This window comes from Salvia miltiorrhiza, chromosome 8 (assembly GCF_028751815.1).
Source record: "Salvia miltiorrhiza cultivar Shanhuang (shh) chromosome 8, IMPLAD_Smil_shh, whole genome shotgun sequence".
Classification (NCBI taxonomy): domain Eukaryota; kingdom Viridiplantae; phylum Streptophyta; class Magnoliopsida; order Lamiales; family Lamiaceae; genus Salvia; species Salvia miltiorrhiza.
Window position 1 is genome coordinate 38,001,397 of NC_080394.1, and position 17,431 is coordinate 38,018,827.

Sequence of the window (17,431 nt, forward strand, 5' to 3'; positions counted from 1 at the left end):
TTATGTCGATGACATAATCTTCGGATCCAAATCCGAACACATGTGCAAAAAGTTTGCTGACATCATGACCAACAAGTTTCAAATGTCCATGATGGGAGAAATGAATTTCTTCATCGGATTGCAAGTCAAGCAGACCAACGAAGGAATACTGATCAGCCAGTCCAAGTATGCCAAGGAGCTGATAGCTAAGTTCGGTATTCAGCACATGAAGTCAGTCAAGATCCCAATGAATACAAACTGGAAAGTTGATCCAGATTCAGCAGGAAGCTCTGTTCCTTCGAAGAAGTACATAGAAATCATTGGATCTTTGCTGTATTTGACTGCGAGCAGACCAGATATCGCATTTGCAGTCGGGGTATGTGCAAGATATCAATCAGATTCTAAGGAAGCTCATTTGAATGCAGCTAAGCGAATTCTGAGATATCTCAAAGGCACACCCAATCTAGGATTGTGGTATCCAGCAGACGACGACATCAAGCTCACCGGATATTCAGACTCAGACTTCGATGGATGCAAGCTTGATCGCAAATCAACCTCCGGAACTTGTCAATTCCTAGGCAACAAGCTCATCTCTTGGTTTTCAAAGAAGCAGACTTCAGTCACCACCTCTACAACTGAAGCTGAATATGTTGCTGCCGGAAGCTGCTGTTCACAAATCCTGTGGTTAGTCCATCAACTTAAGGACTATGGGATCGACGAAAAGGAAGTTCCTATCTATTGCGACAGCTCCAGTGCTATTGCAATCTCCCAGAATCCAGTTCATCATACCAAAGTCAAGCATATTGAGATTCGACATCACTTCATTCGTGATCATGTCGAAAAGAAGAATGTCTCTGTGGAATGGATTCCCACTGCTATTCAGAGAGCGGACTTGCTGACCAAGGCTCTTCCAGAAGAAAGGTTCAATGATCTATGTGCAACGATCGGCCTCATCAACCCTGAAGAGTGATGCTGTGTTTGAAGATTTTCTCAAACAGTCATGCTGACTGGTGGGCAACCAACTGCGGCCTCTACGATCGCCGACGTGGAAAGCAATGAAGTCCGAATGCTCAACTGAAGAAGAAGTCATCCTGATGAATCTACCAGGATCACGTGGTATCAACTGACTACGATGATCAGTTGATCAGTAAGTATTTTAAATGCTTACTTTTCAAAATCAGTTATTTCAGTATAGAGCTTTAAGTTTTTAGTTCAAAACATTTTCTCTAACTGATCAGTTTCTTTCAAAAACTTTAACTGATTGTTGGAATTGTTGGAATATGGAATATCTGAAAAGGACAAAATTTTTATAAAGTGAAAATCTGTTTTGATTGAACTTGTCCTGATCTTATTGCCAAAAATCCATCCAACCTTTTTGCCTCTGCAATAAAATTTCTTGAAACGCTCATTGACATGACATAATGTAATGATGTCTTTCAAAGTCCCTGGCAGTGACGGCGGACGCGAAATTTTTCTTCAATTGCATTTTAGGCACAGTTTTCGAAAAACCTTTTCATCTTCTACATGGTTCACATTCTACCTATTTATACCATGTTGTCTTCACGATTTTTTCTGCATCAACTAACAAATCTCCACAGCCTTCACTGTGAGAAAAAGCTTCAATTGTTTCCAAAGTTGCAGAGAAATCTATGACTGCAAAGTCATGGAGTGGAAGATTGACGCTCATAGTCTTGGTCTTCACCGGACCCTTCCACTGGATCTCAACGTCTCTCCGGCGTCAAAGTTTGCTCTACCCTCACTTGTATCCAGCGAAGCGAGCGTCTTCCATTCTCATGCCTGGCGCCAAGAAGTTTTACCGCTTCTGGAGGAGATATTTCTTATCGCATATATCGTACTCCTCCCTGGCTTGCAACAAACAACGAGACCTCTCTTGTTGTTGGCCGGCATCTTCAGCCGCACCGGGTCTATTCTTCACAGACCCTGGGTCGGCGAATCGACGGTGTTAGTCTTCTCAGCTGCCACCGCTTCGATTCTTCCTTCTCACACCCTTCCCTCTTCTCTCTTTCTTTCTAATTCACCAACCTGATCCTTCTCCTCATAAGGCAGCCCTCTCCTTCTTCCAAGGAAGCCTTCTTCTATCTTCCGCCTTCTACGTTTTCTTGTCCTCCTCCACTTCTCCGTCTTCCTCCTCTCCTCACCCCACCACTGGCGTCATCCTCTTCTGCTTATCCGGACTCACTCTGTTCTCAAATCTTCTCATGAACTTCTGAGACTAGGAGTTGGGTACCGTCTGATCATAGCCTCCATCGCCATCTCTCTTTTTGATGTGCCAAAAAGGGGGAAAGTTGGGAAAGTAGGAAGCCAGAAAGAAACCTTCTCTAAGGTAGCTCCTGTCCTCTATCTTGACTGATGATGGAACAGCAAAGGATCACCAGAAGTTGTAAGGATGATGTTCCAGTAAAAGACCTCAAATCAACGGAACACAAGTGAGAGTGGAACAAGCTTAGGAACACGAAGACATGAAGACAGAAGATGAAGATCAAGAAGTTCAAGGCGCAGCCAAGCAGACTGCTGGAGTCCATGGTTTATCCATGATGTTTTTGTTTTTCTTTTTACTCCAATGTAAGTCTTGCTCTGTACCTCGACTGATGGCTTATCAGTCTTATTAATGAAATGAACTTCTTTTTTATCTCAACCTGAAGACAATGACTCTTTGTCCAGGCTCTGATTATGGTTTTTCTGCCTTCTTTAAGTTCTGTTTTTAGAACTATTTTCGTTCTTGCTCTAAGTACAAGTTGTTTAGGTTCTATTGTTAAGGGGGAACTGTTTTCACCTCTTGTTTAGAACTTGTACTATGAGTTCAGTCTTTTTGTTGTCTAGAACTGCTGTGTGGTTTTGACATCATCAAAAAGGGGGAAATTGTTGGGAACCTTGTGGAATATCCTAACCCTTGTTTTGATGATACCAAAAATCACAGGACTTATTTGTAATAGACTAGAATCGTTTTGAACTCAAGTGTTAGAGTTCGTTTCTAGTTTAGTTGCGGTGTCGAAGACTGAAGACTGAAGAATGAAGACTGAAGACTGAAGACTGGAGTTACCAACTGAAGTATCAGTTGAAGAATCAGTTGAAGACTGATTATTTAATGCGCGCAATGGACTGATACTAAAGTCAAGTATCAGTTGAACATTCCTCCTAGGACTGATCTTCCAACGTTCAGAGGAAGCCACGTACGCACAAGTACAGCCGCATTAAATGCAGAGATATCACAATATCTTATCTCTGTAGAGGTCATTCCTATCTGGTGGTTACTTTTCAGAGATGTCACTTCTCATGTCCATCAAAGAGAGCCGTTTCCACACAGACAAGGAACCTCGAAGATTGAAGCCTCAGCCCAAATTCGAATTGCTCTCCAACGGAAGAAATCTTGAGGACGATTTACGCCAACGGATCTATTCAAGAGTTCTCCTACAAATAGCGCTCGAGGATCACTTCAATCTTCACCGATTCAACGACATAAGCTGAAGCTCTGCCGAAATTGCTACTCAGCCTAAAGCTTAACCGCCCAAAGCTTGAATCGAAGAAGAGAATTCCAAAGCCAAAATCAGTCTCTACTGATTACATACATTCTCTTAGACCCTAGGCATATATCTGTTTACCTAGAAGCCAAAAGTCAAACTTGCTTCAAAGAACTTGTTCTTTGTAAGTATGGTTGGCACTAGTTTAAACCTCTCCTCCATAAGAGTGTTTGAGTGATTCGGAGTTCAGGAAGGTACTCTGAACTCTGAGTGAGAAGTCTGAGCACGAGGTGTGCTTAGCAGGGAAATCCTACGCGAGGTGTGTGGGTGCTGAAGAGAGTTTATCTTCAGTTTACGGTTGTGTGCACCAGGCAAGCACACGGGTACGGTTTGCAGTGCACCAGGCAAGCACTTGCGGAGTGGATTGTTGGTCTGATCAACCAGCCGTGGATGTAGGAAAGGGTTTTTCCGAACCACGTAAAAGTCTCTGTGTTATTTACAGCTTTCAGTTTTACATTCAATACTTGTGCGATTTCAATTGATAAAACTGAACACTGACTAACAGGAAAGAGAAACCTTAATCCAACTATCTGCTCCACCGAGGCTATTCGAAACTAAGTTTAATTTCCGCTGCGTATGATATCAATCTGACTGATCTATCCTCTGATAGTAAGGAAGAGTGATATCATCTCTATCTTTGCAAACACGACTGAAGCCCTTACATGGATCAGTTAAGTTCCAGTGACTTAACTGATAACTCTTTACTGAAGAGCTTTCAGTATCAGTCGTCAACCCTGTTGGTCAAAACTAATTTCGGTAAAACAGGTGTCTTGTTTGCTTGTAAAGTTTCGCTTTAATATCTGACTGAGATCCCTCTGATTGAGGTCGGTAGATTGTTGTAAAAATAGCCTATAGGTGTATTCCCCCCCCCATACACCTATTCGAGACCCCCCGGACCTAACAAGTGACAAATCCTATTAATGGGCTTTCTTCAATCTTCTCTCATCTTCAATGCTTCTACAAAAGGTAGGTGTGAGCATTAATGGAGGTTAGGGTTTTGTGTGGAAGATTGGGGAAGATGGAATTGGGTGTGAGTGATGAATGATGTGAGAAAAGAGGGGGAAAAGGTGTTTTTAGGCTAAAAATCGCGTCTGGGCCCCACTAAAAGCATCAATTCTGTGTTTCTCTGGCGATCACGGCCGTGACCGCGGCGTAGGATCGTGGGGGAACTGTAAGAGAGGCCCGCGGCCGCAGCACGGACCGCGGGTCCTTTCGTGCGTTCTGGACTACTTTGGAGCAAAGGCCCGCGGCCAGGATCGCGGGGTCCTGGGCTCTGTGCGCAGTCCGCTCGTTCGGCTTCGTTCTCGTTTGTCCGAACTCTGATTCGGTCTCCGTTTGTGCTCACGATTTTTTCTCGAGACGTACTTCAATCTCATGTCTTCAAAATCCCCCAATTGATCTTTGATTTTTCCTGAAATCACTCCAAAACTACACCTAGGCATCCAATCTCAACAAAACTCAAAATTGGGATATACAAACACTTATTCACAATCAATTCATGGGGGGAAATGACAACAATTCATGCGAAAGTGAGGTACGAAAACTATGTTTGTCACCACCCTCGCATGACGTTTTCTTCCAGTGTAAGAAAGTGAAGAAAATAATGAAAAATTAAAATTTAGTTAAATTTTGTATTAATTGTAGGATTTTGTGTTGATTTGATCATATAATTTATAATTGTATTGTTTACAAAATGAATAAATGAATAAAATGTTAATTCAATTATAGTTGGATTTGTTAGAATAAACTGCAAGTTTATAGTTTTTCTATTGGATCATTTTTGTGGGACAAATGGTTCAAAATGACATATTCACACCATTCGTCCCCACTGCTAGTGCGACCTAGACTTGGCACAAATAGAACGAAATGACATTTTCGTACAATTTGTCGCAATTGCTACTGTGATGGACCTTGACACGAATGATGCGAAATTGAATATTCGTACCATTCGTGCTAATTATTTGGTGCGACAAATATTCAGATGTATGGTACGAATACATAATTTAGTACCATTCATCCCAGATGATGGCACGAGAGACATTCAGACGAATGATACGAATACACTATTTTGTACCATTGGTCCTAGATGACAACGCGAGAGACATTTGGACGAATGATTTGAATACACCATTTCGTACCGTTGGTCCTAGGTGATGCCTCAACAGACATTGGGATGAATGGTGCGAAAGAAAATATCTAAACCATTCGTGTCAATTGTTGATACAAACTACATGACTATATTTGTTTTTAATTGACAAATATTGCGTCATTTTTGTGGGACGAATGGTATGTGTTGGAAAAATTATAAAGTTTTGATTTAATACCAAAATTCCTAATTAATTGATGGCTATATTTAATTGGGAAGGGTTATCGATCATGCGCAGAGTGCTTTCCTTAAAGGGAGACAAATCACTCACAACATGCTTAATAGCTTCGATGTCAACATTGGCTCAGGAACGGGAAGAAAAGAAAAAAGGGGTTTGCGGCTCTCAAACTTGACATGAGTAAAGCCTATGAAAAAGTGGTATGAAACTATTTGAAAGTTGTGATGATGAGAATGGGGTTACCTGATGCTTTGTGTATACTTGTTATGAAATACGTACGATCAGTCTCGTTCTCTTTTCTGGTCAACAAAGGCGTATATGGGGAGGTTATTCCAACTAGAGGGCTAAGGCAATGGAACCCTCTTTCCCGGTTCTTATATGTTATATGTGCCCAAGGCTTTTCGTCGTTGTTTAATTACTACCAACGAAGGGCGAGGATTCGAGGGATATGTTACACATTTGTTCTTTGTCGATGATAGCCTCATTTTTTTCCAAGCGGATGGGGATGTAGTGGATGATGTGTAACATATATTGTATTCTGCATTACCAAAAGGCTTCAGGCCAACTTATCAATTTTTATAAGTCATCTATTTTCTTTAATCCGAATACAAGCAAAGTGGATGAAGACGCGATGAACAAGGTCCTAGAGGTGAAATCTGGCGAAGGGATTCAATGTTACTTGGGCCTACCATCCTTCTCTCTTAGGCATAAAAGAATATAGTTTGGGTATTTGAAGGATAGAGTGAGAAATAAGATTCTTTGTTGGAATTAGAGGGACTTCTCAGCAGGGGAAGAACAAGTCCTTATTAAAGCGGTGGTGCAGGCGGTACCAACTTACGTGATGCAGTGCTTTAGAATCCCGGATACCATGTGCGAGAACATTCATAAAATGTGTGCGGCGTTTTTGTGTAACATATTGGCACAAATTTAAATTTTTAGCAATGAAGTTATATAAGTTTAGTTACTATGGAATATAACTGCAATCGTATTTAATTTTTCTTTTTTTTTCCCCCACATTATGAGTAGATTTTGAAAATAGCCACTTTGGAATGAAAAATTTAAAAATTAGCCACTAAGATAAAAAATTAAAAATTGCCAACAAATTCACAACCAGTCGATTCACAACTATAATTAATTTTGGTTGTGAATTCAAGCTTTAAAACTCGAATTCACAACTGAATAGCTAGTATTGGTTGTGAATTCGAGTTTTAAAGTTTGAATTCACAACTAGTAAAAATAGTGTTAGTCGTAAATTCAAGTTTTAAAGCGTGAATTCACAACTATAAACAATGTTAGTCGTGAATTCAAGTATTAGTCGTGAATTAAAGTTTTAAATGAATTCACAACTAGAAATATTGTTAGTTGTGAATTCAAGCTTTAAAACTTAAATTCACGACAAGCATTATTTCTAGTTGTGAATTCATCGAGATTATTGTGAATTCTAATTTTAATTGTGAATTTATAGATCTGATTGTGAATTCAAGAACATTAAGTTGTGAATTCATAGATCTGGTCGTGAATTCAAGAACATTAAGGTGTGAATTCATAGATCTGATTGTGAATCAAGATTATTAATCAATGCAGATACATGAGTGTAATATGCAATTTACTGGAAAATTCTCCTCAACTTCTGTCTAAGAGATGTACATGGCGTACCCGGAGCAATCAAGCACCGGATTAACTTGCATAACATGATTCGAAATGCTCCAAACATAAACTTTGAATTTGAACACTTTATTCTCAACAATTCAACGAAAACAATGGAGCATTCTCAAATTAAAATGCGAGACAAATTCAAAAGATATGCGAAACGAATTCAAAACAACAAAAATAACTTGCACAGGAAGTCTAGGAATGTCTGATGAATTCAAAAGAAATTGAACTTCAGTTTTTGCGTACAGATAGATAGAGCGGGGGGAGAGAGAGAGATTTGGTGTGATGATTTTTTTTTTTAAAAATGTGTAGTGTGTTTTGTGAGGATGACTTTGTGACTAATTTTTTAATTGTAATGTTAGGGGCAGTTTAGTCATTTAACATAAAAATTGGGCATTGTTTAAATTTTTTATTTGAGTGGGTAGATTTTAAATTTACTATAGTTTGATATATTAACTCCTTTATTATCTTAAGAAAGTATATTTATTATGTTTAGTATAATCAAGTCATGGGCTTCATAATACTCCCTCCGTCCGCGATATCGTTTACATATTGTGGACGGCGCGAATTTTAAAAAAAGTGGTAGATAGTAGTGGATATGTAGTGAGTGGAGTTTGGGTCCCACTATTGTTGTGATTCGAAGTTTGTGGACCCTACTTCTATAAATGGAAGAGAAAACGATATCGCGGACGGAGGGAGTAGTAAATTGGTGGTTATTTTATAAAATTGCATATAAGAATAAAATAGTTATTCCCCCGTCCATGAAATAACTTCATCTTTTTCCTTTTTGGGACGTCCCTCAAATAACTTCATCTTTCTTTCTTTCTATTTTTGGAGAACTACCCCACCACTAATAATATTTTATGTATTCTTACTTTTCACTTTTCGCCACTCTCAATACTAATTATAACTCCTTTTCATAACTTCCAATAATAATTATAATATATTTTTTCCACTATCAATACACTTTACAACGTTTCCTTAAAACACGTGCCGTCTCCAAAGAGGAAGCTATTTCAGGGACGGAGGGAGTATTTTATATTCATTACAATGAATTATTTTATTTTTAATACTCCCTCCGTCCCAATAATGAAGACACACTTCATTTGGGCACGGAGGTTAAGGTGGGGTAGATTAGGGAATAAAGTAGAGTGCCCAACTTTATTAGTGTATTTGATTAGTAATTGGCTACTGCCGCCACCCACCACTACACCGTCGACCACCACCACCACCACCACCACCGACCACCTCCGACAACACCACCAAAACAACAAGAGCAAAATCGACGGCAGAAATCGAATCCAGAAATGCAGAAATGCAGAAACCGAATCGAATCCAGAAATGCAGAAAATTAAAACCATGAAAATCGATGCTGCAGAGTTCCGAGACGAGCGGCATTATGGACGAAATCGACGCCGCAGAGTTCCGTCAAGATCAACTTTCTTCCTTCGACGAAATCGACATCTCTGTCGTCTCTCTTCGCCGGAGAGGGGATGAACCGGCGGCGCTGTTCGCCGGAGAGGGGAGAACATTCCAGAGAGAGATGGGGCTGAAATGAGGGAGACGGATGGTTTGTTTCCTTCGATTAGGGTTTTTATTAGGTATTTATATGATAATTAAGGTTAAGTTAATTAGAATTTGTTAAGCCCTAATTCTTTCCATATTTAGAAATGTGTCTTTATTATTGGGACAACCCATTAAGGAAAGTGTGTCTTTATTATTGGGACGGAGGGAGTACAATAATAAAATATTAATCTGAAAATATAATTCTAAAAAAGTTATGTAAATTTATCTAGAATAATCCACACAAGAGAGTTCAAATGAGTGAATTTAGTGGAATGATCTTTGTACACTAATACACAAGAGTTTTGAAAATTTAGATAGGGAAGCGGAACGATGGAGGTTGAATATTAAAAATGGATTTATTGCTTGGATGTTTTCTTATAAGTATATTATTTTATAGGCCCCTTATGAGTATTTTTTTTTACTATTAAAATAAATAATAAAATCTTTGTGAGATTATAGTTCATAATTAGTTTTGTATAAGTTATATATTATCCCTTTTTCATTTAGGGGTAGTTGCCTGTAAATTCCTAACGTTTACACGGAATTGGTTTTTGCACTTTTTTTTATTTTTCTACTTTTAAATACCTAACCTTTCATTTTTGTCTCAAATTTGTCCAGTGACCGATTTTTACTTACACCGGCGCCGGAAATGCTACTGTGGCAGCCGGAATTGATGAGGTGGCAGCCGAAAATTAACATGGTGGCACTTTTGTGACATATGGAAAAAATATCTAAAAAAATTTAAAATAAAAAATACATGTGGAAAAAAAATTAAAAAGAAAAGGAAAATCCCCCCCCCCATCATCTTTTCCCCCTTCCCCCCACCCCAAACCCTAACTCCCCCTTCCCCCACCCGGCGCTGCTCCTTGCCACCTCCACCGCCGCCACCTCCCCTTCCCCCACCCTCTGCCATCACCACCACTGCCACCCCCTCGCCTTCCCCCACCCGCCACCGCCACTCCCAAACAGAAGCACACAATTTGAGGGAGAAGAGTCGAGCCCCCTCTGTTTTCTTCGAATCCAAGCTCTGAAATTCGGACTTCAGCGGCGACGTGGCGCACGAAATTCAGGGTCTGAGTTTTTGAAATTATTCAATTTTATGGTGAATTCGAATTTTTGGTTTTCTAAGTTTTTGGATTTTGGATATGTTGGTGCGAGCGGCGGAGAGGGAGTTGTGCTGGTGTGGAGGGAGAGAGGCGGAGGTGCCTCTGTTGACTGTTGCCCGTCTGTTGAGGAAGAATTTGGTCGTTGCGGTCTGGGGTGGGGGAGGGGAAAGTGGCGGTGCCGAGGTGGGGGTCGGATTTGGGGATTTAAGGCTTTGGGTTGTAGTACCGAGATGGGGTTTGAGGGAGAGACGATGGCGGCGGCTGGAGTATGCCATCCAGTGGAGCGGGTGGTCACGACCTGGGGTTTTTGGTCGTCTGCAAAGTCTACACCGGTGGAGTGATATCCGGTGAATTAGGAATTTTTTTGTTTTTTTTTATTATTTTTTTGCCCCACCCGCTGCCGCCGTCGCCGTTCACCACCCCCTGCCTCTCGACGTCGGCAATCTTTTGTAGCAATCCCCGTAAGTTCTCCATTCTAAGTCTACCGTCACTAGTTTACCACTCTGATCACTATTGTCCATCATAAAATATGCCGCGTAATTCCCCGGCTCGTTGGTTGTCAAGGCAAACTGGTCGTGTCGAGATCCCTCTTTTTCATACAGCTTATCCCCCAATGAGGATGAAACCTTAACGTTAAGGATGAGATGTGCAGTGTAATTAGCGTCGTCGTCACTGTAAAAGGAATGAATCCAATGAGGAATGAGGATTTGTGTGTGTGAATTTTCCTTTTCTTTTTTTTCTTTTTTGTTTTTAATTCCACATGTATTGACACATGGGTGTTCGCCGGAACATCTTATTTTTCAGTGGCCGGATTATTTTTGTGGGTGACAAACAAGAAAAAAATGAAACGATGGATATTGTTTTATAATTACCCTTAGGATGAGATATTTTTAAGAAAAGGCCCAAACGATGGGCCAAAAAGTGATGTTTACCCTAATTAATATTTTGATATTATTTTTGTATTGATAATTATTTCACTAAAGTAGTATGTTATTTTTTTGATAACATAACATAATTAAATAAAGAAATTTAAAGGTCGCGCCACAGAGGACTTGAACCCAAGACCTTTGATATTAGGCATTAACCCCTTACCGCTTGGTCAACACACGCACACATTTTTGTATTGATAATTAATTTATAGATTAATATTTTGTGTGTATAAAAAATTCTATATTATTTATATTGTGCATCACACAGGTACAATACTAGTTATCAACATAAAGAAATGTAATGTTTTTGAAACATTACCTTTCATCATATCATTAGTTACTTTTTTTTACGATAATGATTAGCTGAATAATTACTTGATTATTTTTTATGCATTTTATTTATTTCTATGTTATTCAAAGTAATTATTATTACGATGAAAAGTAATTATCGACATGAAGAAATGTAATGTTTTTGAAACATTACCTTTCATCATATCAAAAGTTACTTTTTCTTACGACAAATATTATTTGACCAAATAGCTAAAAGTACAAGTTCTAGCGAGTAAAAATAGTATTATTTTTATTCATTTAAATAATTACTTTTTTTACAATAATATTTACTTAACCAAATAACTAAAAGTACAAGTTCTCATGAATTAAAATAACAATTACTGTGAACAAATATAATAATTTAGAAACTGTCGCACCCCAATTCTGGAAGGAATTAACTATAATCGAGGTGCAACTAATTCATAGAAATAAACAAGGAACAACCTTGTTAAAACCCGAATAAGATAACAAGTTGGGCTAGTCCCCTTTGGATCACAAGTTTAGTGTCATGCTTCTGATAACCAACATTTAGAATGAAATACTTGTGAAATAATAGTCTCGGCTCAACAAAATATATAGAAGTTGAGAGTCTAAGCTCGATAAGAAACATAATTCAGAATTTACATAAAGGTCTTATGTTTAGAGAAACAAAAGACAAAAGAGCTAGTGCAACAGCGGAAGACAAAATACGGAGTTGAACCCTAGCCTCAGCTCGCCCCGTTAGCACCGACCAATCAACCTGAAAAATATTTGAAAGTATTTTTGGGCTAAGTACTAATGTACTTAGTGGGCTAGCAATTTTGTAAACATTTCATAATCATAAGAGCAGTTTATCCAATTATACTTGACATGACTTAGAAGGTTTTTAAATTCAAGTAACTTCTAAACATGTTAAAACATTTTATAATATTGCGCGCAATTGTCACACTCCCTATCCGTTACTCGCTGTAATCCCGGACCTTTTAGCCACCGATGGATCCATTACTCCTGCTTACTTGAACTGAGGGCGTAACCCAGTCAAGTTCCCATTTGGGACCCAATGCTCCGGAACACATCCCGTCGAGCACCCTTATAACGCCTCATACATGATTAGTGCCCGAATGGAGATCAACCCACCGAGTAAGCTAATAGGTGTACACAATTCTCAAATAACGTGTTAGGTCAAGAGAGAACCTCGATCGATTCATTGTTGCGAGTCTTAAACAGAGCAGAGTGCACAAAATATTTTATCGGATAAACAGTTTTCATTTCATTGAAACATTTAAGCTCAATAGCTAAATCATACATTTGGAAAATAAGCCCACCTGATTAGACAATGCCTGTCGTTTAATCTTAACTTTGGTTCATAATAGCAGCGCTAGTCCTCACGGTCTACAAAGCCTACAAGAAATCTATAATCTTAATAGGTCTCCTGAATTAAATCTTAAGTCGTGGTGTAGTGCTTATCATCCTATGATTCACTTAGTCGGGTTTTCAAAATTTAAAGAATAAATAATTGAAAACAATTTTCTTGAGTTAAGACACCAACAATATTCTTACTCGTCTTTCTTATAATTGGAGTTTTAAAATAACCAATTAAATCATGATGCAATGCATGAATAATTTCATACTTAAGCATAAAAGTCTACTTAAAAAGCACAAGTCCAAGATACAAAAACAAAGGCAGCCCATTGCCGCTTCTGCCCCCCTTTCTCTGCTCTGCACTACTACTCTACTCTGCTCTGCTTAAACCAACTCTGTTCTCCAGCTCTGGTAATCAGCTCTGCACTTCAGCTCTGCAGGTTAGCTCTGCACTTCAGCTCTGCAGGTTAGCTCTGCTGGTCAGCTTTGCCGGTCAGCTTGATAACACTCATGTTTTCATGGTTTTTAATGTTCTTATGATGTTAATTTTATAGGAAATTGAGTGTTTGATGATTGTTTTGTGCTTAAATTGCTTTATATTGTGAAATATGTTACTTGCTCGTACTTTGATGAATTTTACAAAAATATGAAATTCGAATTTGGACTGTTGATCTTAATAAAAGTTGTAGTTCGTCTCGATACGAGTTCCTAGGCGCAAACGGTTCGCAAATCCGAGTTCGGACGAGAAAGATATGGCCGAAACAAGAAAGTCGCGCACAGCAGTGAATAGTGCCCGACGGGAATTTCCGAATTTTCGGGATTTTGCGGGATTTTCGGATTTTATCAGTATTTTCGAGCTCTATACTGTATTTATCCCCTGTGCCTATATATACGTCCTCTTTTGACCTATTCAGGGTTCCTTTTTCAGTTCCCAGACTTAATATTTCAGTTTTATAGCTTTAGAATTTATTGCTTTCTAGTTTTCAAGGCTTGGATCAAGATTGAAGATTCAAGCTGCTACAATTCTTCTTATTCAGTTTTTATATAATTCAGTTTTTCTAATTGCATTCTTTTTAATTATGTTTATGTTTTATTTTATTATGTCTGGCTAGTTTCGTTTAGCTGATTCTAGGGTTTGTAAATAGTTGATTGAATTTATGTGATTTATTTGTTAATAGCTTTGTGCCTTCCAGTTTATGATTCATAATTCCCGGTGCTTAATTTCTTGTGAATTATCTGATCAATAGTTTGCATGTTTAGCTATTCGGTTTGAGACCTAGCGGAGATAACTATTTAGCGGATTCAGGAATGTATGATATGATTTTAACCTTGAGACTTAGCGGAGATAGGTGGATCATAGGGAGCTATTCTTAGGAGCTATTGGGAGTTAGTAATTTTCTTGAGACCTAACGGAGATAGATAATTTACTAATCTACTATCGTTGCTGCTCTAGCGAGAGTGATTGATTAATTAAGTGATCTCTCATCATAACTGGATTAAATTGGTACATAGGATTAATAGATTAATTGCATAGATTTAGTTAATGAATTTACTGCCCTAGGATCAGTTGTCTTTTATTAATTGAATTTTCTATTCTATTTTATTTGGTTTGTTTTGATTTAAGTTATCTACTTCATTCTTATTTGTGATTGCCTGAATATTACTAGGGTTTAGTTAGGATTACTTAAGGTGATTCGTCATAATAGTCCCTGTGGATACGATACTCGGTTACTGATTATTTGCTACAATTGCACCGTGTTAGTTGCGGTATTTGTTGCTAAGAAATTAGTGATCAACTTTTTGGCGCCGTTGCCGGGGCTTATTTAGAATTCACTTTAATATTTGTGATTAGATTTAAGCATTATTTCAGGCGTTATAAGTTTTTATTTTATTTTATTTTTAGATTAATTTCTGTTTCTGATTTTTGTTTGTTGTCTCAGGAGTGTATGATCACGAGATCCAAAGGAAAAGAACATCTTGTACCTTTGAATTTGTAAATCGAAAAGCAGCATAAAAGAGACAACCGTGAAAAGAAGAAGCAAGCAATGGCAGAGCAACAGAATAACATGGATCTTGAAACTCTAGTGCGAGCAGTGACAAACCTTCAGAGGCAGCTAGATGAAGAGAGAGAGGAGAACAGGCGCAATCGGGCTCCTCCACCAGAGCCACCACTGAATCACATGTATCAGCCTCAGGTTGATCAATTTCAAGGAGACAGATGGGGACCAACTGTGCAGGCTACCACGTTCGAGCTGAAGCCGGGATTGATAAACATGGTGCAAGCTGAACAGTTTAGTGGAATGGCTTCCGAAAACCCGCATGCTCACATTACTCAGTTTCTAGATATCTGCGACACTATTAAGCAGAATGGAGTGCCACCAGATGCCATCAGAATGAAGATGTTTGGATTCTCTCTCAGGGACAGAGCGAAGGATTGGTTCAAGAGTTTGGACAGAGGTGCTATTACTGGATGGGAGTATTTGTGTAGAGCTTTCCTAGCAAAATACTTTCCTGCTTCTAAAGCTCAGAAAATCATTGCGGAGATTTCTCACTTTTCCCAGCTAGGAGATGAGACCATTCATGATGCCTGGGAAAGATTTCGTGAGCTGCTCAGGAACTGTCCACAACATGGTTTCACGGAGGATCAGCAAATCATTCACTTTTATAATGGTTTGACTGGTCTAACAAAAAGTATGGTGGATGCTACTGCAGGTGGATGTCTTCTCCATAGAAATACAAGGGAGGCTTATCGTGTGATAGAAGAGATGGCCTCCAACAGTTATCAATGGCCGAATGACAGAAGTTCTACGAGAAGAATTGCAGCTGTACATGAGGAGAGTGATGATTTTAAGGAGAAATATGAAGCTCTTTAAAAGCAGTATGGGTTGGAGAGAAAAGCATTGCTAGCTAAAATTCCTCAGCAGCCGAGTTTATCTGATATGTCACAGTTTGAAGATGCTAATTATGTCCAGCAGCAGTACCAATTCAATAGACCAAACTATCAGGGACATCACGGCGGAAATCCACCGTATCATCCCAATAATAGGAATCATCCAAATTTTTCCTATTCAAATCCCAACAATGCTGTGCAGCCTCCACCTGGGTTTTCTGTGTCTAGTGGAGGAGTTATAAATGAGCCGAAGAAGGGATCGCTTGAGGATATGATGCAGCAGGTTTTAACAGAGGTGTCTAGTATGAAGACAACTGTTAATACAAGGATGACCAATTTGGAGTCTCAAGTGGGTCAAATTGGAAATAATTTTTCAGCACTGTCCAAGCAAGTGCAGATATTGGAGACTCAAGTTGGTCAGATGGCCAACCAAGCAGATGCGCAGCACAAGCCAGGCCAATTTCCTAGCAACACTCAGTTCAATCCGAAGATCCAACATCAACAGCCTCAGCAAAATCAGCAATGTCATTCCATACGGGTGGTTGATAGTTCAGTTGAGGATGAAGGTATTTCTATTTCTCCCCCTCTTCCATTCCCGAGGCCAAGATTAGATGAGCAAAGCTCCAAATTTTTGGAGACATTTAAGAAGTTGGCTGTGAATATTCCTTCCGTGGAGATCTTGAGAAACAAGCCAAATAAGGTGCAAATTGTGAAGCCTGTGATGGAAAAGAAGAGTGCGTTCAATGAATTTGAGGAGGTGCTCGCAGTGAAGGAGTATCAGTTGGCTCCAAAGAGAGAAGATCCGGGCAGCTTCAATATTCCTGTGAAGATTGGAAAGTCATTGTTTGAGAAAGTGATGTGTGACACCGGAGCAAGCATAAATGTCATGCCTCTCAAAGTGTATAGGAAGTTGCAGCTGGGGGATTTGAAGCCAACTAACAAGACAATTCAGCTTATTGATAAGTCTTTCTCTAAACCTCTAGGAGTTGCGGAAGATGTGCTTGTGAAGGTGAGTGATTTTTTCTTCCCAGTCGACTTTGTAGTGTTGGATATTCCGGAGGATCCAAAGATGTCTTTGCTGTTAGGGAGACCTTTCCTTGCCACATGTGGAGCAAAACTAGATATGCAAAGGGGGACGATGACTTTGGGAGCCTATGGGGAAACTGTGATTTTCAAGAAACCTCCACCAAAGGAAGTTCCCCAGAAAGAAGTGGTTAATTTGGCTGACAGTTTTCTAGCAAATTCGGAGGATGAAGAGGTTGAGAAAAATGAGCTGCCCAAGTATGAAGCCAAGAAAAAGACTCCAAAACCAAAAGAAGTTCTGACTTTTGAGATGTGTTTGTTTTTGGAGCATGATGGGGGGTCTTTGAAAACCCATACCCCCAAGAAGAAGAAAGTGAAATTCCGGATTTTTCGGAACAAGAATGAGAAGGGGGCAATGCTTGTGGAGGATGTTCGAGCCAAGAGAAGTGTTTTGGTGGAGAGAGCACCCAAGAGTAGAAAAGCTTTCCAATGGTTAGAGTGTTGTTTCCTACCTCCATGAGTTTTTGAGGTATCGTCGAGCTCTAGACGTTAAATTAAGCACTTGTTGGGAGGTAACCCAACCGTTTTTATTTTGTTTTTCTTTCTTTTAGTTTCGTTTTGTTTCTTTTTGTTTTGTTGTTTTGTTTGGGGTTTTAGTGCAGTGTTGAGCTTGGAAGATGAGGGAACTCGCGCTTTGTTCATACTACCACCATGGAGCATATTTTTCTGTGAGTAGTGACACACATATCAT

At 39.2% G+C, this 17,431-nt stretch overlaps 1 non-coding gene across 1 annotated transcript; it reads right to left on the reverse strand.

Annotated features, from left to right (window-relative positions):
- Positions 1-15,295: 15,295 nt before the first annotated feature.
- LOC131002101 (small nucleolar RNA R71) lies at positions 15,296-15,402 on the reverse strand. The gene has a single exon (XR_009094178.1). It is a non-coding gene; the product is annotated as a small nucleolar RNA R71 (small nucleolar RNA).
- Positions 15,403-17,431: the final 2,029 nt, after the last annotated feature.